Source organism: Abramis brama (assembly GCF_963993115.1).
Source record: "Abramis brama genome assembly, chromosome: 3".
Lineage (NCBI taxonomy): Eukaryota > Metazoa > Chordata > Actinopteri > Cypriniformes > Leuciscidae > Abramis > Abramis brama.
In genome coordinates this window covers 8,584,636-8,605,653 of record NC_139965.1, presented here as the reverse complement: position 1 = coordinate 8,605,653, position 21,018 = coordinate 8,584,636, and positions in this window count along the sequence as shown.

The following is a 21,018-nucleotide window of genomic DNA, read 5'->3' as shown; positions in this document are numbered from 1 at the left end:
GGTATCCCAGCAGTAGTAAAGGGTAATGTCTGGTCCTTCCCCTGAAGAATGGATAGTTAGCTACAAGAATTCTACAAGAATAATTAGTTAAGCGCGGTGCCTCCAATTAATAAACATATATTCTCACGTGTTTGAGAATAATAATAATAATAAAAAAAAAAACCAGGTTGACCATAAGAAAGCTATAATAAACCCTGAGGTTTATCTAATATAACCCCCCCCCCCCCCCCCAAAAAAAAACAAACAAACAAACAAACAAACAAACAAACAAACAAACAAACAAAAACATAAATAAATAAAATAAATAAAAAAATAATCAAACTAAATAAAATAAAAATGAAACAAATGGCAGGAATGTGAAACTACAGAATAATTCACTTACACAGTGATGGAATCTTGAATGGTTCAGGGAAACCTACAATACAATACAATGTTACCACATTTAAATAGTGCAACACTTTAAGAGACCCAAAACTCAATACTTCAGTGACTTAAAATAGTCAGACCCCCCAAAAAATGTTACCATAAATACAAGTTAAGGTAAGTGTACCCATTAAGCCCATGTACCCTTTAAGCCCACTTTCAACTCTTAAGTCAAATTAAAAAAAGAGAAAATAATATTTTATGCTGCTTATTATTTTAACCAATCCAGTGATTTGTTACTTCCCTGGCATTTTTAATTGCATACCAATTACATTTGGCAATGTTGAGTTAGCCCCACCCATGTGCATGCTGTCTCAAGGGACCTCACACAAAGTCACCCCAAAACTTTGGTGTTTCGGGACCCTTCAGAAATCAACACATTTCAGCAATTTTCAGCCATTTCTTTGGTAACTACATTGATATTATGTCAAATAAGAGATAAATGTATTGTTTTTTGTGTATGAACAAATAGTACTTTATCATTTTATATCATTTTCCTTTAAATGGAAAGATGAGTTTTATTAGCTTGCGTTCAAAGCTAATCTCTAGGTCAAGCCATTAGCCTTACAGAAAGATAGACTGCCAAAGAATTAAGCATGTGAACTGCAAACAATGAATGTTTTGTGATTCATTTTACATTCATTTACAAATAAATGCATCATAAATTGTTTTGTAGAGAAGATTATTTTTATAAATTAACTTTTTTTTAAGATGGGCTTAAATGGTACAGCGCCACAAAACGCATGCAAACTAGAGCCAACACAAGCTAACCTTGAATGAAAAAAACTTAACATTTTTCAATGTGGGCACAATGAAAATTACTATGATACTAGTCCACAGTATATTTAAGCTCCATGCATGTATTTGTAAACATATCTTACATTTTTAAAGGAAAACATTGTCTTTTTTCACCATTACTCACTATGTACCATTTAAGCCCACCTTATGTATTTCAATGAGGAATCCCTCTAATTGCAAACTTTGATACATTTTTTGAAAGTGTTTAAAGATAACATGTCTTTGTGTGCTTTTACCTTACTAACCTTTTAACCTTACCTTACTTACACACAAATTACACACATTCATTCAAATGAGATAGAGCCTGGTTTGTCCTAAAGTCCTGTATGTATAACTGGGCATAATTCGGGAGCCAAGCTGAGTTAAGGCTTGAGATTCTGGGCATGGAGAGGTCCCAGAGGGACCCTATATTCCCCACAGTCTTGAGCCCCTGGGACCGTCCGGCTCCGAGATACCGCCACTTCCTGTCCAGCTTTGACCGGGCAAAACTTGGGGCCCAAGCCGAGATGGGGCTCTAGACTAAGGGCATGGAGGGGTCACCCAGTGGGCCGCCTATGCCGGGAGTATTGAGCCCTAACTCGGCTTTCTTCCCAAGGTATGGTCACTTCCAGTGGAACTTTGATTGGGCATAACTCCAGAATCAAGCCGACCTAAGGCTGCATACTCCCGGTGTGACATGAGAGTCCCCAGAAACCCCAGAGTCTGGAGCCCCAACTCGGCTTCCTTCCCGAGATACACCCGGTTAAACTTCCACCTTTGACCAGGCATAACTTGGGAGCTAAGCCGGCTTAAGGCTCCAGACTCCCGGTGTGGGGGGCCCACTAGGAGCCCCTCCTAAGCCCAGAATTTGGAGCCCCAACTCGGCTTGGCTCCCGAGATACACCCGGCCTAACTTCCAGCTTGACTCCAGCTACAACTCCAGTCAAGCCAACTTAAAGCTCCAGACCACCGGCCACTAACACCTACCCATCCCACCCAGGGCTTTAATCAAACATTAGCAAAAGGATTTTTTTTAATTCTTCCCTGTCACTGAATAAATATATTGATGTTTTACTTCTTTAAAATCAATAAAAAAAAATGTATTTTGTGAATCAAAGATGATATGGGCTTATTTGGAACACATGCGGGCTTAAATGGTGCCAAAGTACCAATTAAGCCCATGCCAGACTTCTGACTTTATTCCTAAATTATCTTAATTTTATATTCTAAAATGTACATCAACTAATTAATACATTTTCAAATGAGAGATTGATCTTGCATTTTAACAAATTATTTTTCTTATAAACTATGTCAATATATATGAAAAAAACCTAGATTGAGATTTTGGTGGGCTTAATGGGTACACTTACCCTAATTACTAATATCAATTAATACTTATTTGAACATATATGACTCAGATTTACTCAGTTGTAATAAGATGACTCTTAAATTGACTCGTTCGAATCAAAACAACTCAAATTGTCCTTATATGTAATCAAATGGCTCTTAAACCAATTTGTTCCCTAAACCGTGTCTTTGATAATCAGTTCACTCATTACAAGATATTTACAAGATACCCCTTCGGTCATCATGGGGCGATGGTGGAGACGCAGTCAGGAAATTGCAGTTTGTGGCCGACCTGCCTGACCAGCGATTGACCGCACGGCACCGCTGGAAATCACGTGATTGTACCAGGTGTTTGCGGCCACTACAACTTGCCATTAAGGAGGCCGGCCTGCCATCATCGCTCCGTTTAGCGCTGCTAAATGCTCGTTCCATCACTAATAAGGCACATGCCATCAACGATCTTTTCACCAAGGAAAAGATGGATTTTATGTTTCTTACAGAAACGTGGCAAAAGGATAAGGAAGCTGTACATTTAAATGAGCTCTGCCCTGCAGGTTGCTCTGTGATTGGGACACCTCGAACGGCACGCCGAGGCGGCGGCTTTGCTATTGTGTATCGTGATGGATTCTTATGCAGATTAATTCACTCTGAAACCTTCTCCTCTTTTGAGTCACAGATGATTAAGGTTGGTTCTGTTAACATGTTTTAGTGTGTGTTAATTTACCACCCTCCTGGTCCTGCAGGCATCTTTCTTACTGATTTTACTGATTTTTTTATCCTCTATAATCAAGCTGGAGAAAGTTTTATTTATGGGAGATTTTAATCTTCATATTGATGATATCTCATGTATTGCAGCTACAGATCTCCTATCCATTACTAACTCTTTTAATTTTACGCAACATGTCTCAGGACCTACACATTTAAAGGGGCACACCCTGGACCTTGTTTTCTCATTAGGTCTTGAGATAGTAAATGTGTGTGTGGAGGATGTACATACGAGTGACCATAGTTGTGTTTTCTTTAACCTGAACTTACCTCGGGGACCCCTGCCCCTGAGAATTAAGGCTCAAAGGAGAGTTATTAACCAGGATGTTGCTGGGAAGTTTTCTATTTTGTTTGATCCATGCCGGCTAAGGGGTTGCAGTGATGCAAATGTGTATGCTGAGTCTTTTAACAGCCACTGTTTAGCAATTTTAGATGAAGTGGCACCTGTGAAATCAAATATTGTCTCTCTTAAAAAGCCTTGCCCCTGGATAAATAAATCTATCCAGAGTTGTAGAAGTAAACATCGGAAAATAGAGCGTTTATGGAAAACAACTAAACTCGAAGTTCACAGGATTTATCTTAGGGAATTAATGGCTTCCCTAAATGAACTTCTGAAAAGTGCTACAGTTATAACTAAATACTTCTAAATACTACTTCTCTCAACCCAAATTCTTGTTTGACACCATAAATTCTATTGTTTCGCCATCTGTCCCTCTAATTGCAGTGCTCTCTCCATCAGACAGTATTCCTTAACTTCTTTGTTGAGAAGATTAGGGATATCAGAGTTAGTATCTTACCTCCACCTGCTTGTATTAAGGCATGTACTTTGACTCTTTCCCATCCGTGATTCTCTTTTAAACTAGTGACATTACATGAGGTCACCACTCTGCTAGATAAGATGAAACCTTCTTCTTGTCACAGTGATGTTCTCCCGATTATGCTGTTTAAGCAGGTTTTTGATAGTATTGTCCCCTGTGTTGTAGAAACGTCTCGGTTACGGATGTAACCCTCGTTCCCTGAGTAGGGAACGGAGACGTTACGTCGGATGACGACGATTGGGGTTTCGCTTAGAAAGCCTATCATCTTCGAGTATATAAAACGAGCCAATGGCAATGAAATGCCATGGGTCTGGGGAATTTGCATAGCGTATCTCCGCCCACCGCAGGGGGTATAAAGGAAGTACGCTGGCAACATGCAGATATGTCTTTGCTGAGGAGCCGAGACAGAACTCAGGCGTTTTTCAGCGATACAGCGGAAGTGGCAGGAAGACGTAACGTCTCCGTTCCCTACTCAGGGAACGAGGGTTACATCCGTAACCGAGACGTTCCCTTTCGTGGTCACTACGAGTTACGTCGGATGACGACGATTGGGGTTCCAGTCTAATCACGCCACCTCGGCTGTCATCCAGTGCCCTGCGTAAGTCTGAGCTCCCTGTTGTGAGACTAGCACGAACGAAGGAGTCCTACCTAACACAGGAATACCAAGGTACACTGGGAAGCATATCTCAGGAGAAATATGCAATTACGCCCAACCACCAAGGGGGGGACTTGAGAGACACATATGAGCCAGAGGGACGCATATGGGGTATCACTGGGGTGTCCAGCCGCAGGTGGAATATTTAAACCCCAGGGGTGGCAAGGTGGCTCGCCAAGGGAAAGACACACGCTCAAAAGAGACTTATAGTGGAATACACATGTGGGGGTCGCCCAGAGGGGGGACCATGCACATGGAGGCACCTAGTCAAGCGCAAAAGCTGCGTTATGGCAGATTGGCATAACTCAGGCGTTGACGTAACCAGTGCTGGAGGAAACTCAGAGCTTATCAGACTCACCTGAGAAGATAATCGCACGTATCCCGTCCGTGGAGAGGAATGGCGAGCAAGCGAAGACACCTGAGCAGAATCTAGTACCGGCTGGTTGAAGCGAGTACATGGGAAGAAACTGGCTCTACTCAGAGATTATAGAACCTCGCGAATGTGTTGGGTGTCGGCCAGCCTGCAGCTCTACAAATGTCTGTTAGCGAGGCGCCATGCGCTAGAGCCCAAGAGGAAGCCACACTACGAGTGGAGTGGGCTTTCACACCAAGGGGGCATTGACGACCTTGCTGCTGGTATGCCAAAGCAATGGTATCCACTATCCAGTGAGATAACCTTTGCTTTGAGAGAGCCTTTCCCTTCAGCTTCCCACCATAACAGACAAAGAGCTGGTCTGAGGTCCTGAAACACCGCGTTCTGTCTACGTAAGCACGAAGGGCGCGTACTGGGCAGAGCAGTGCCAAGGCTGGGTCTGCCTCCTCCAAGGGCAGCGCTTGCAGGTTCACTACTTGGTCTCGAAAGGGTGTGGTAGGAACCTTGGGCACGTATCCAGGCCGGGGTCTCAGGATCACGTGAGAGTTAGCCGGCCCGAATTCCAGGCACGCTTCATCAACCGAAAATGCCTGCAGGTCCCCTACCCTCTTGATGAAGGCCAATGCAACCAGGAGCGCTGTCTTCATAGACAGGAACTTAAGCTCTACTGATTGCAAAGGCTCAAATGGAGCACTCTGCAGGGCAGTTAGAACCACTGAGAGGTCCCAAGAGGGTACGAGGGGAGGACGAGGAGGATTCAGTCTCCTCGCTCCCCTCAGGAACCTGATGATCAGGTCGTGCCTTCCCAGAGACTTACCATCATCTGCATCGTGATGTGCGGCAATGGCGGCAACATACACTTTCAGGGTGGAGGGAGACAGCCTTCGCTCCAACCCTTCTTGCAGGAAGGAAAGCACGACACTGATCGGGCATTTCGTGGGTTCTTGATGTTTAGAAGAACACCAGTTGATGAAGAGGTTCCACTTCAATGCATAGAGATGTCTCGTGGACGATGCTCTAGCGGAAGTGATGGTAGCCACCACCGCAGGTGGTAGGGTACTCAAACCTGCCTCGTCTCGTCCAGGAGCCACACGTGGAGGTTCCAAAGATCAGGACGAGGGTGCCAAAGGGTGCCCCGTCCCTGAGAAAGGAGGTCCTTCCTCAGAGGAATTGGCCGGGGAGGTGCTGTTGCGAGGAGTACTAGTTCGGAGAACCAGGTCCGGTTGTGCCAATACGGGGCAACCAAAATGACCTGCTCCTCGTCCTCCCTGATCTTGCGCAAGGTCTGCGCAAGAAGGCTCACTGGGGGAAACGCATGCTTGCGTAGGCCCCGCGGCCAGCTGTGCGCCAGTGCATCCGTGCCGAGCATGCCCTCGGTCAGGGAATAGTACAGGTCGCAGTGGGACGAGTCGCGGGAGGCAAACAGGTCTACCTGTTCATCGCCAAACTGATCCCAAATCAGCTGGACCGACTGGGGATGGAGTCTCCATTCTCCAGCGAGAGGCCGAAGCCGAGACAGCTCGTCGGCTGCCTGGTTCAGGTCTCCCGGGATATAAATGGCTCGAAGCGACCTCAGATGCTTCTGACTCCATATGAGGAGGTGGCGGGCGAGTTGCGACATACGGCGGGAGCGTAGACCACCTTGACGGTCTGATCGGACTAGTACGTGCTGACCCTTGAGCAGCGCATGGAAGCGGTGCAGGGCGAGACGCACAGCCAGCAACTCGAGGCAATTGACATGCCAAAGGCGCTTGGGCCCTGTCCAGGAGCCCACGGCAGCATGTCCATTGCACATGGCGCCCCAGCCCGTGGTGGAGGCATCTGTTGATACAACAACATGCCGGGAAACTCGTTCTAGGGGCACTCCGGCCCGTAGAAACTTGAGGTTCATCCACGGGGTGAAGGTCTGACGGCAGGCTGGAGTCACTGGGACTTGGAGCGTGCCGTGTTGCCATGTCCACCTCGGGACTTGATCGCGAAGCCAAAGCTGAAGCGGTCTCATATGAAGCAATCCAAGCAGCGTTACTGCGGCTGCGGATGCCATATGCCCCAGGAGCCTCTGAAATAATTTCAGTGGAACCGCACTCTTGCCCTCGAACTGTTGAGGACAAGTCAGTAGTGACTGCGTGCGCTCGCTCGAAAGCTGCGCGCACATGGCGACCGAGTCGAACTCCATACTGAGAAAAGAGATCCTCTGCACGGGGCAAAGTTTGCTCTTTTCCCAGTTGACCCGAAGGCCCAGACGAGCTAGGTGCCGAAGCACTAGGTCCCTGTGTTCGCAAACCTGGTCTCGAGAGTGAGCTAGAATCAGCCAGTCATCGAGATAGTTCAGGATGCGAACAGGGCTTCCTCGACGACCTTCGTGAAGACGCGAGGAGACAGGGCTAGCCCGAATGGGAGCACCGCGTACTGGTACGTCTGCCCCTCGAAGCAGGCCGTAGAAACGGTCTGTGTCGAGGTAAGAGGGAGACATGAAAGTAGGCGTCCTTCAGGTCGATCGCTGCAAGCCAATCCTGAGGCACTGGAGGATGCGTTTGGCCGTTAGCATCTTGAACGGCAGCCTGTGAAGGGAGCGGTTCAAGACGCGCAGGTCGAGGATTGGCTGTAACCCACCGGACTTTTTGGGTACAATGAAGTAAGGGCTGTAAAAGCCGGAATTCATCTCGGCTGGAGGGACAATCTCGATCGCACCCTTCGCCAGTAGGGTGGCGACCTCCGCTCTCATGACAGGGGCATTGCCACCGGCCAAGTGGAGCGGACTTCCCTGAAGCGGGGAGGAGATCTCGCGAACTGAATCGCGTAGCCGAATCTGATGGTTCTCGCGACCCAGCGGGACAGACTGGGAAGCTCTAGCCAGGCCTCCAGAAAGTGCACCAGCGGGGTCATACGAACCACAGACGTACAGTCGGTGGGGCAGCGAGGCGGAATGACCGGCACCGGCGAGGACGGCATAGCGGCCCTGTGCGGGGGCACGGTCATTAACCGCGTCCTGCCAGAGGAGGCCAGGGGAGGGCAGGGGTCTGGCGACAGAGGGGGATGAGAGGAGCGCGGCCCGTGGGCGGCGCGTGCTGTCTTCCACACCCTCTTGGGGCTCAGAGAAAGAGCGTCAGTTCTTTTGGAATGAGATTCTCCCCCAGCCCTCCACCAGGGGAAGGAGTGGTCCCTGCTACCAGCCCCGGAAAGAACTGAGCCCTAACTCTAAGCCGTCCGTCTCAGGAGTGCTGCTTAACCAAGTGTTAGTCGGCTAAGGGGCAGAGACAGGCTGTGCCAGCCTCCAGCGATCTCCTATGCCAGGCCATTGAAGGCTCGAGGGGAGGGGCCGCATGGAGGTGGCGTCGGCGGGAAACAGACTAAGGAGGCCACACGGAAGGATGACCGTCAGTGCAGATGCCCCTAGTCCGTTCTGGAGAGATCGAAGACTGTTGGGCGCAGCCCTCAATCACCCCGCTGACCAGGCTGCCTGTCTCAAGAGTGCTGCTTAGACTGGCGTGGCAGTCTAAGGGGCAGAGACTGGCAGCGCCGCCCTCCTGTGACCTGCTCCTGCTCAGGGCCGGTGAAGGCCGGAGGGGAGGGGTCGCATGGAGGTGGCCTTGGCGGGAAGCACACAGATGGATGACCATCAGTGCAGACAGACCTGAGTCTGCTTCTAGTGGCTGAAGCCACCCCGCCGAAGAGCCCAGTCTGGGACATGGGGGAGCTGAGAAAATGAATTCCCAGAGCCGCTCACATCAACCTGGCTAAGCTCATGTCTGGACCACTCTAGTGGACACCACCTGACCCAGGATCACGCAGGTACCGACGTCGCCGGAGAGCGAGGCCAGTAGTGTGCGCGGCGGAACGACCAGGCCAGGCGTGGGAGGCATAGCGTCCCAGCAAGGGGGCGTGGTCGAGTCTTCCGCATTCTGTCAGTGTTGGCCAGGGAAGGACCAGCGTTCCACTGCGGCCGGTTCTGACAGAACTCCAGAGTCAGCACTGCCTCGAAGGCGAAGGCGACACACAGGACTGCATGCCTGTGCCACAATAGTGACAGAGAACATACAGACCAAGATCGTCTCACGATCGAGGGCAGCGAAGGCGGAGGACGCCCGTGGGCCGCAAAAGTCACGTGGACTCCCGCGGGCCGGAAGCGTCCTGATGCACATCCGGGAAGCCTACAGCGCTCGGGGGGAGGATGCCACTCCAACCGATTCTTTCAGCTGCCCGGGAAAGCATGGCCATCAGCTCTGGATCTGACTCGACTAACGCTGACACTCCCGAGGGAGGCAACGCAGTCGAATCCTCATTTCCAGAGGAATCAAGCCCGCCTTATGATGCTGTGAGTGACATGACACCATCTGCTGGAGTCCCGAATGAAAACACTGGGTCCCTGAGAGGAACCAGGCACACACGGAAGCTCCACGGTTTGCGATGTGGAGGGGGGCGTGGCCCGAGGAAAGCTTGTCCGAATTATGCCACACCATAACCCTCAGATCACCCTGGCCACCAGGCAAAGTATCCCTCACGTTTTTCTTTTTAGGAAGAGATAGATTGGGGTGTGGCAGAGGGGACTCTCACACAAAGATCATTGAGTCTCGACCTATAAACATCGCGATGGTCATGTTCCTGCAATGAAAACATAACTCATCCACGCTGCTGAGCGTGATTAAGCCCAACACACAAAACAGCGCTCGCGACCGTTAAACAGATGAGTCACGCGCCCACATCCAGTAATACACGGGCGAACCGTCTTGAAAAAGACGTGCCGCGTGCAGCTCTTTTAGAGAGAGGAAAAGCTCAGCAGTGTGCTGAAGCGCCCAGGGAGAAACACACTCACTGTCGGCAGATCACTGCACAGATCAGCAGCAGGCAATGCGATCTCGCTGGAACACGCCGTCACACAAACACACTGAAGAGCCGCTCGTCTCGTAGAGTGAAGATGATACAGAATGGCTTGTAGGAGTGAAGAAAACTCTTGGCTCCGAAGCGAAAACATATCTGCATGTTGCCAGCGTACTTCCTTTATACCCCCTGCGGTGGGCGGAGATACGCTATGCAAATTCCGCAGACCCATGGCATTTCATTGCCATTGGCTCGTTTTATATACTCGAAGATGATAGGCTTTCTAAGCGAAACCCCAATCGTCGTCATCCGACGTAACTCGGAGTGACCACGAAAGGGAATGATCAATACTTCTCTTTTAACTGGTGTGGTTCCTAACTTTTTTAAGCATGCTATTGTTGAACCTGTTCTTAAAAAGCCCAGTTTAGACCCATCGCAACCCATGAATTATAGGCCTATATCTAAACTCCCTTTTATGGCTAAGATTTTAGAGAAAGTGGTAGCAGAGCAGCTTACTACTTTCTTAGAGATAAATTATATTTTTGACAAATATCAGTCAGGTTTCCGTAAAAAACATTCTATGGAAACTGCACTAATTAAAGTTTCGAGTGATACTTTGATGTCAGCTGATTCTGGGAAGCATACAGTGTTAGTTTTATTGGACCTTACTTCTGCCTTTGACACTATTGATCACAATATTTTGATTAATAGACTTCAGGATCTAGTAGGGATATATAGATCAGCTTTAAAATGGTTTTCCTCTTACCTTTCCGCTAGAAGTTTTAGTGTTTTTATTAATCAGATCATGTCAGATACTGCAGGTTTGTCGAGTGGTGTACCTCAGGGTTCTGTCCTGGGACCGATTATTTTTCTTCTGTACATACTGCCTCTAGGACAGATAATCGGCCAGTTTACTGATGTTTCTTATCATTTGTATACAGACGATATTCAGTTGTACTGCTCTTTTAAGCCTACTGATTTATATAAAATGTCTTCTTTAATCAATTGTCTGAGTAGAATTAAGCAGTGGCTAAATGATAACTTTTTACTTCTGAACTCAGCTAAGACTGAAACACTAATCATTGCCCCTGAGCAAAGCATCCCTCAGATAAAACAACATATCGGTGCCTTAGGCTCGTCTGTCCAGCCAAGTCTCAGGAGCTTAGGTGTTGTTTTTGACTCTGCCATGTCCTTGGAGAAACACTCGAATCAACTTATTAAAAACTGTTTCTTTCAATTAAGGAACATTTCTAAAATAAGAGCCTTGGTGTCAAAGGCCGAATTGGAGATGATCATTCATGCCTTTATTTCATCTCGCTTAGACTACTGTAACAGTATTTTTATTTGTCTTAATAAGAAAGATTTTTGTCGACTCCAGACCATCCAGAATTCTGCTGCTAGGCTTTTAACCCACACCAGCAAAAGGGCACACATCACACCTGTCTTAGCTTCACTTCATTGGTTACCAGTGCAATTTAGAATGCACTTTAAAATTTTAGTTCTTACTTTTAGAGCCCTACAAGGACAGGCGCCCCCTTACATCTCTTAATTTTTAGTTGCCCCCCACACACATTTTAAAACTAGAGTGGATGTTCGTTTCAAGCTGTGGCACCTAGGCTGTGGAACGCATTGCCTCCTTCCATACACTGCTTGGACTCGGTGGAAAATTTTAAAACACAGTTAAAAACTCTTCTATTTAAAGAGGCTTTTGGCTAGACTGTAGGGTGGTTAGGCCGGTCTTATGTGTATTTCTATTTATTTCTGTTTTATTTTTTGCTTTTGTTATTCATGTTTGATTATTTATAAATGTTGTGTATTCCTCCTTTTGTTGTGAAGCACTTTGTGATTTTTATCTGTGAAAGGTGCTGTCACGGTGTGACAAAAAAAATTAGAAAAGAGACTAAAGTCCTTGTGAATGCAGTGTTATTTGGAGACCTCCTGTGGACACCCGTCTCTATTGCACTGCGAATCTGTTGCCATGGCAGCAAGGCCAATTGCCCGATTGACAGCAGGTGTGGAATAATTACAGAGAGCGTTGTGAGAGGGACACGTATTCAGATGGGGCTTTAAAAAGAGAGAGGAAGCAGACTGTCGGGGTGGTTCTCCTCCCATGAGATACTGTGTTTGTCGGCGGGTTGTTTGTATTTGAGGCTGGGCTGTGAAGCGGGCGAAGATTGAAGCTGAGAAGTGGAAAGAAGAGAGTGAAGTATTTGTCAACGAAAACCCAAGGGATATCGTCAGCAGTGGGAAAGACGCAAAGTGATGAGTATTGGATTCGTTGTTTATATGCACTAACACTGAAGTGGTGTGGAGAGTTTGGAAAGCGTGTGGCACGAGTGAACTAGTACACCGAGTGAATTATTGATCTGTCTCCAACTTTTGTTCTTCCTTTGCTGAATGTGACGATCGCTGCACCCGTCTTCTGCTGTCTCCGGAGAGAAGTTGAGCCCCTGCAAGAGACGAGAGTTGATCTGGTGGGAGAAAGACTGGTGGGTGAGTGCTGGCCCGAATGCACAGTGTGCGAGTGGAATGCAGTGCCTGAAGTGACGATTCACACGGGTTGTGTTATGGAGTGAAGTTTATCGTGTGGAGAAGTAATAGTAGTCTGCTGTGCACTCTCTTCTATAGTCTTTCATCCGCTGTCTCCAAGGAAGGGTTTGACACATCAAGCGCCCAACCTACCATTTTGAGACAGCCCGGCTCTGTTAATGCCGAATGTTATATATGCTGTTGAACCGTTAAACCCTGCTACATTGTTACAGCGTACAGCTGAAGCGGAGTGACTCGCTTAAAGCATCCTCCCCGCCTGGTGGTCTCCACACGCTCCTGTCGAAAGCCGCTGCCCTGTTCAGAACGAGAGAAGGTATTGCAGCTGAATGCTTCATCTACTGTTGAATGGTTAAATCATGTTGCATTGTTACAGTGTACAGCTGAAGTGGAGTGTCTCGCTTAAAGCATCCTCCCCGTCTGGTGGTCTCCACACGCTCCTATCGAAAGCCGCTGCCCTGTTCAGAACGAGAGAAGGTATTGCAGCTGAATGTTTCATCTACTGTTGAATGGTTAAACCCTGTTACATTGATACAGTGTACTGCTGAAGTGGAGTGTCTCGCTCTAAGTGTCTTCCCCGTCTGGTGGTCTTCACACGCCCCATCGAAAACCCCTGCCCTGTTCAGGAAGAGAGAAGGTATTTCAACTGAATGTTTATTGTGCTGTTGAATAGTTAAACCCTGCTACCTGGTTACAGCGCACAGCCGAAGTGGAGTGTCTCGCTCAAGTGTCCTCCCCGCCTGGTGGTCTCCACATGCCCCATTGAAGGCCTCCGCCCTGTTCAGAAAGAGAGAAGGTATCACTGTTGAGCGCTTGTATACCGCTGAACCGTTGAACTCTGTTGTATTGTTGCAGTACACAGCCGAAGGGGAGCGTCTCGCTCAAAGTGTTCTTCTGCCTGGTGGCCCTCCATGCCTACGTTGAAAGCCGCTGCCCCTGTTGAGAAGGAAAAGGATTAGCCGCGGCACGTGCCTCGATCGAAGTGTCTTCCTGTTAACCAAGGTTCCCTCACGTCTCGGCTGAAGGCCCCGTTCTAACTGGTTTGGCATAAAGGACACTTACCGGGATATACTCCCCTCCTGGCCCGGTCCGCTCGCCACCTGTGTCCCTGTGCTCGTCCGAGTCTGAGGCAACCGCTCCATAAGTACTTACCTAGTTCCAGTCCGAATGGGGTCCGTATAACCACAACTTCCTCTTGAGTCCTGTAAAGAGTACTTACCCAGTGACCTACCTAGACGGTGTGAGTTTCCTCCTGATCCCTCTCCAACGAGCTGCAGGGCCGCCACGATCGTTCTCCCCTCTACGGTCCAGGCGGCCATCGAATTCCCTCTGGTGACAAGGAAGATTTTAATTAGGATTTTTCAAATTACTGTTCTTAACTTAATAAAGAAAACTGCTAGTCCTTTATTCCCTTGTCTGTCTGGTCCTTGACACGTTCCTCGAGGTGGTACCCGGTTTCCAGGGGTGGGTGCAGTCTGGCTTGGCCCACCCCGACCTGTGACAGAACTTGGCGTAGTCGGCAGGATTACCACCTCGAGTGGAGCGATCAAGGACCTAAATGGCAGAAGAAGACGAGCCAGTGGCCCGACAGCCGGTTATGCCTTTCTTTATGGGGGCCCCGTGGGCCCAGAAGTACGGAGGTCCGGGGTCAGAATTAAGCCTGTCAGCATGGAAGACCCAGGTTGAATACCTGGCCGGGCTCCAAGGGCTAAATGCCCCTCAGAAGGTACAGTTCGTGTTAAATTCGTTGGAGGGAGAAGCAAGAAGAGAAGTACAGGCAGCTCCGGAAGCAACCCGAACCACAGTCCGAGCCATCTTTGATTTCCTCACGGTACAATACGGAGACACCACCCCGGTAGCTGTCCTGAGAACACAATTCTTTAATTGTAGGCAAGGGCCTCGACAAACTGTTCGGCCATTCGTGTTGCAACTGAGGGAACAGTTTACCAGGCTAAGGGGAAGATGGGATCACGGCCTGGGGGACGAGGAAACCCTATTGCGAGATCAGTTTCTGTTAGGATTACAGGAGGGCCCCGTGCGTCAGAGTCTGCGGGTGCAACTGAGACGGAATCCTGACCTCACGTTCGAAGAACTGCGGCGAGAGGCTCTAGCCCTCGAGCGTGATCACACCGAAGGTGTGGATCCTCCCAGCTGTCTGGCTGCGAACGCTGTTAGTGGGCCTTCGGCCCCTGCTACTTCCGATTGGAAGCATGCCCTCCGGGAAGAATTGAAAAGGGATATCCGTGAACAAATGTCTGATCTGTCCAAATCTGTCCTTGAAGAACTCCGCCGAGAACGCCTCCATTCACTTCCTTCACCGCGGGAGCGAGCCTACTCTGACGGGAGTCGCCCCCCAGAGCGTCATGTCACCCGATCCATGGGTCCCCGATTCCAGTGGGACGAACAGGGGCGTCCTATCTGTAATGGTTGTGGAGAAGCAGGACATTACATTCGTCAGTGCCCCTCCAGACGCACTTCGCAAGGGGGTTTTTAGAGTCTCCGGCCACTGTGGGTCAAGTGGTCGGGACCCCCTTTTCAGACCCCTCGTCTCCCAAACTGTCTAAGGAACGCCTGGTGGGCCGCTGTCCGGTTATCACGGTTCAAGTCAATAGCAAGAAGGTGCAGTGTCTGTTGGACACAGGGTCACAAGTCACTCTGTTCACGGAGAGCCTAGTCCAGGAACTATTCGGCACCCAGGGCCGGCCGACGACTGAAGCCCCCTGGTTAACTCTGCGAGGGGCGAATGGTCTCGACATCCCGTACGTGGGATACGTAGTGACAGACCTAGAAATTCATGGTATGGTTGTACCCCAGAAGGGAGTGGTGGTGGTTCGTGACGCGTGTCTGGGGTCTCATCGCGCCCTGCTGGGCATGAATGTCATTTCCGAATGCTGGGAAGAGCTGTTCCAGAGTAGGCCGGCCCGAGCAACTGCGACACTTGAGGACAGAGAATGGGAGCGCATTAGAGCTGACTGTCGCCGAGTTTGCCTGGCTGAACAGCAAGAAGACCGGGAGAGCACTGGAAGAGTGGCTTGCCGCTATGCTTTGTCCATCCCGGCTCGAAGCGAGGCTAAGGTCTGGGTCAGGATGCCCCCTAGACTTTACCACCCGGACGAGTAGGTGCTGGTGGAACCACACAACGATGGTCCTAAGGTGGAGGTGGCCAGAGGACTGGCATCCGCCCAAGGAGGCCGAATCCGGGTGAGAGTCCGAAACACGAATCCTTTTCCGATCCAACTGTACCGTCATCAGTATCTGGCCCGAGTTACCTCGGTGAAACCCCAGCAAGTGCAAGAGCCAGGAGGAGTCAAGTTCAGCCAAGTAGGCCCAACTGTAGTGGAGGTTGCTTTGGCGCAGACGGGGATGCACAGAAGAGAGGCTGGAGAAGGACTACTGGCCCACCTTGGAGGTGAGTCCCTACGGGGAGAAGGGCTGGAGGAGGATCAGACAAGACGGCTCGAGGCTTTCCTATCAAAATGGCCACAGTTGTTCTCCACCCATGACGAGGACTATGGGTGTACTAACATCGTGAAACATCAAATTCCCACTGGAGAAGCTACGCCTAGTAGAGAGCGCTACCGACCGGTACCCCCGACATTATACTCTGAGGTTCGTGCTCTTCTGCGAGGGATGCTGGATAGAGGGATCATCCGCGAGAGCAGAAGCCCTTGGGCGGCCCCGATCGTTCTGGTGAGGAAGAAGACAGGTGCATGGAGATTCTGTGTGGATTATCGGAGGTTGAACCGAGTGACGAAGCGGGATGCTTTTCCATTGCCTCGAGTCGAGGATTCCCTTACAAGTCTTACACGAGCGGCCTGGTATTCCACACTGGACTTGGCGAGCGGATACTGGCAGGTACAGGTGGACGAGCGGGACCGGGAGAAGACGGCCTTCACGACCCCCTTTGGGTTATATGAGTGGGATCGGATGCCGTTCAGCCTCTGCAACGCCCCTGCCACGTTCCAACGGCTAATGCAGCGCTGTTTAGGGGGCCAGCTGATGGATACCACTCTTGTGTACCTGGATGACGTGATTATCTATTCCCCCGATTTCGAGTCTCACCTTCAGCACCTTGAGCAGGTGTTCCGCTCTCTTGAAAAGTACGGGCTGAAACTCCAACCGGATAAATGCCAACTTTTCCGGAAAGAGGTAAAGTTCCTGGGCCATATAGTGAGCGCTGCAGGAATTGCTGTGGACCCAGAGAAGGTGTCGGCTGTACAGGGGTGGGCTGCCCCAAAGACCGTGCGCCAGGTTCGATCCTTCCTCGGCTTCGTGGGGTACTACAGGCGATTCATTAAAGATTTCTCTAAGATTGCCAAACCCATGAACCAGCTGCTGGGTGGAACGGGACACGCCAGGGGCCGAGGGTCCCCAGCGATTCAGTGGGATCCGGCATGCGAGACTGCCTTCCAGAGACTCAAGCAAGAGTTATTACAAGCACCCATCCTGGCATACGCCGACTTCACACAGCCCTTCATTCTTTACACTGATGCTAGACATCTGGGTTTGGGGGCTGTCTTAGCTCAGAAACAACAGGAGGAGGAGAGAGTTATTGCTTATGCTAGTCGGAGTTTACATCCCGCGGAGAGGAACGATGCCAACTATAGTTCCTTCAAGCTTGAGTTACTGGCCATGAAGTTGGCGCTCAGTGAGAAGTTCAAAGACTATCTATGGGGAGCAAAGGTAACCGTGGTGACCGACAACAATCCGCTGGTGCATCTGCAAACCGCCAAGCTGGGGGCGGTGGAGCAGAGGTGGGTGGCGCAATTGGCCAACTTCGATTATCAGCTTCAGTACCGGCCAGGAAGGGAACATACCAACGCTGACGTGCTGTCTAGGTGGCCTGAAGGAGGGCCGGAAGATCCGAGATCCATGCTTGAGGTAGACCGCGACGAGGGAATGATGGTGGGCATTGTGGAGGCACCGGGACAACCACCGGAGGAGCCGCCTGCAAGTTGGGGATGGGACCCACAGCGCTGGAGGATGTTGCAGGGTGAGGATGAGGACCTGTTATTGGTCCGGGCCTGGTTGGGACAGGGCAATTGGCCAGAGGGCGCGGAACGTCGGGCTCAAACCCGAATTGTGAGAGGCCTGCTGGGCCAGAAGGAGAGGCTCCATCTGAAGGAGGGGGTGATTTGTCTGTCCCTCCAGGACTCGCACTCGAGTGACCCGGTCTGTCAGGTAATGGTCCCCGAGGGGAGGTGTCACGCTCTGCTGGAGGCTTATCACACCAGGCTTGGTCATCAAGGGCAGGAGAGGATGACGGCACTCTTGCAACGCCACTTCTACTGGCCTGGGATGGAGGGAACTATGAGGACTTACCTGCAGGGCTGCCCGCGCTGTACCTTGTTTAAAGCCAGGAAAGAGCCTCGAGCTCCAATGGTCCCCATTCGAGCCAAAGCACCGATGCATATCATCGCTATGGATTATCTGATGTTGGGTAGGCCGGTCGACCGTATTCAAAACATCTTAGTGATCACGGACCTGTTCACCAAATATGCCTGGGCCATCCCAACTCTGGACCAAACCGCCATCACCACCGCTAATGCCCTGTGGAGGTACGTCATCCAGCCCTTCGGGTGTCCTGAAGTGTTTCATTCGGATCAAGGGCCAAATTTTGAATCCAGGGTATTGCATGAGTTGTGTCAATTGTATGGATGTAGGAAGACCCATACGCCCTATCATTCTCAAGGGAACGGAGGGTGTGAGAGGTTTAACCAGACGCTGATCGGTCTCTTGGGGACCCTGGAAGGCGACCAACAGGGACATTGGGTTGACAACCTCCCGGCGATGGTACAGGCGTACAACAACGGCATTCACAGCACAACCGGTTACGCACCGACTTACCTGATTTTCGGAAGGCATGTGAGGCTACCAGTTGACCTACTGCTGGGGACTGCGGCCGCTGAAGAGGGAGGCAGCGTAACGGGGTGGGTGACCAGACACCATCAACGCCTTCAACTGGCCTATGAACGGGTCTCGGACCAAATTAACCAAGCCGCAGCCAAGAACAAAAGGTTGTATGACCGCACGGCTCGAAGTGCACCGCTACTGCCTGGCGAGAGAGTTCTGGTGCGAGATAACCGTCGACAAGGAAAGGGTAAGCTCAGTGATCGGTGGGAGCCCCAGCCGTATGTGGTCCAACGACAGCCGCATCTCGATCAGCCTGTGTATGCCATCCGTCCCGAAGGGAGAGCAGGTCCAGAGCGGGTGCTCCACCGAAACCTGATGCGCCCTTGTCCAAATTATCCCAAACCAGCTGTAGAGAGACCTCCGACTGAACCAGTGTGGACGCCTCCCGTGGTGGGATGGGCTGTGGTCCCTCGGAGATTGGGGATAGGGCCAAGGCCCGAGGAACCTAACTCCCCGCCGAGACGGTCCCAACGGGAGAACCAGGGGCAACCCCCAACCAGGTATGGAGAGTGGGTGTCCGGATCCCGTTTGGCAGGGGGGTATGTCACGGTGTGACAAAAAAAATTAGAAAAGAGACTAAAGTCCTTGTGAATGCAGTGTTATTTGGAGACCTCCTGTGGACACCCGTCTCTATTGCACTGCGAATCTGTTGCCATGGCAGCAAGGCCAATTGCCCGATTGACAGCAGGTGTGGAATAATTACAGAGAGCATTGTGAGAGGGACACGTATTCAGATGGGGCTTTAAAAAGAGAGAGGAAGCAGACTGTCGGGGTGGTTCTCCTCCCGTGAGATACTGTGTTTGTCGGCGGGTGGTTTGTATTTGAGGCTGGGCTGTGAAGCGGGTGAAGATTGAAGCTGAGAAGTGGAAAGAAGAGAGTGAAGTATTTGTCAACGAAAACCCAAGGGATATCGTCAGCAGTGGGAAAGACGCAAAGTGATGAGTATTGGATTCGTTGTTTATATGCACTAACACTGAAGTGGTGTGGAGAGTTTGGAAAGCGTGTGGCACGAGTGAACTAGTACACCGAGTGAATTATTGATCTGTCTCCAACTTTTGTTCTTCCTTCGCTGAATGTGACGATCGCTGCACCCGTCTTCTGCTGTCTCCGGAGAGAAGTTGAGCCCCTGCGAGAGACGAGAGTTGATCTGGTGGGAGAAAGACTGGTGGGTGAGTGCTGGCCCGAATGCACGGTGTGCGAGTGGAATGCAGTGCCTGAAGTGACGATTCACACGGGTTGTGTTATGGAGTGAAGTTTATCGTGTGGAGAAGTAATAGTAGTCTGCTGTGCACTCTCTTCTATAGTCTTTCACCAGCTGTCTCCAAGGAAGGGTTTGACACATCAAGCGCCCAACCTACCATTTTGAGACAGCCCGGCTCTGTTAATGCCGAATGTTATATATGCTATTGAACCGTTAAACCCTGCTACATTGTTACAGCATACAGCTGTAGCCGGAGTGACTCGCTTAAAGCATCCTCCCCGCCTGGTGGTCTCCACACGCTCCTGTCGAAAGCCGCTGCCCTGTTCAGAACGAGAGAAGGTATTGCAGCTGAATGTTTCATCTACTGTTGAATGGTTAAATCCTGTTGCATTGTTACAGTGTACAGCTGAAGTGGAGTGTCTCGCTTAAAGCATCCTCCCCATCTGGTGGTCTCCACACGCTCCTATCGAAAGCCGCTGCCCTGTTCAGAACGAGAGAAGGTATTGCAGCTGAATGTTTCATCTACTGTTGAATGGTTAAACCCTGTTACATTGATACAGTGTACTGCTGAAGTGGAGTGTCTCGCTCTAAGTGTCTTCCCCGTCTGGTGGTCTTCACACGCCCCATCGAAAACCCCTGCCCTGTTCAGGAAGAGAGAAGGTATTTCAACTGAATGTTTATTGTGCTGTTGAATAGTTAAACCCTGCTACCTGGTTACAGCGCACAGCCGAAGTGGAGTGTCTCGCTCAAGTGTCCTCCCCGCCTGGTGGTCTCCACATGCCCCATTGAAGGCCTCCGCCCTGTTCAGAAAGAGAGAAGGTATCACTGTTGAGCGCTTGTATACCGCTGAACCGTTGAACTCTGTTGTATTGTTGCAGTACACAGCCGAGGGGGAGCGTCTCGCTCAAAGTGTTCTTCTGCCTGGTGGCCCTCCATGCCTACGTTGCAAGCCGCTGCCCCTGTTGAGAAGGAAAAGGATTAGCCGTGGCACGTGCCTCGATCGAAGTGTCTTCCTGTTGCCCAAGGTTCCCTCACGTCTCGGCTGAAGGCCCCGTTCTAACTGGTTTGGCATAAAGGACACTTACCGGGATATACTCACCTGTTTCCCCTCCTGGCCCGGTCCGCTCGCCACCTGTGTCCCTGTGCTCGTCCGAGTCTGAGGCAACCGCTCCATGAGTACTTACCTGGTTCCAGTCCGAAAGGGGTCCGTATAACCACGACTTCCTCTTGAGTCCTGTAAAGAGTACTTACCCAGTGACCTACCTAGATGGTGTGAGTTTCCTCCTGATCCCTCTCCAACGAGCTGCAGGGCCGCCACGATCGTTCTCCCCTCTACGGTCCAGGGGGCCATCGAATTCCCTCTGGTGACAAGAAGGAAGAT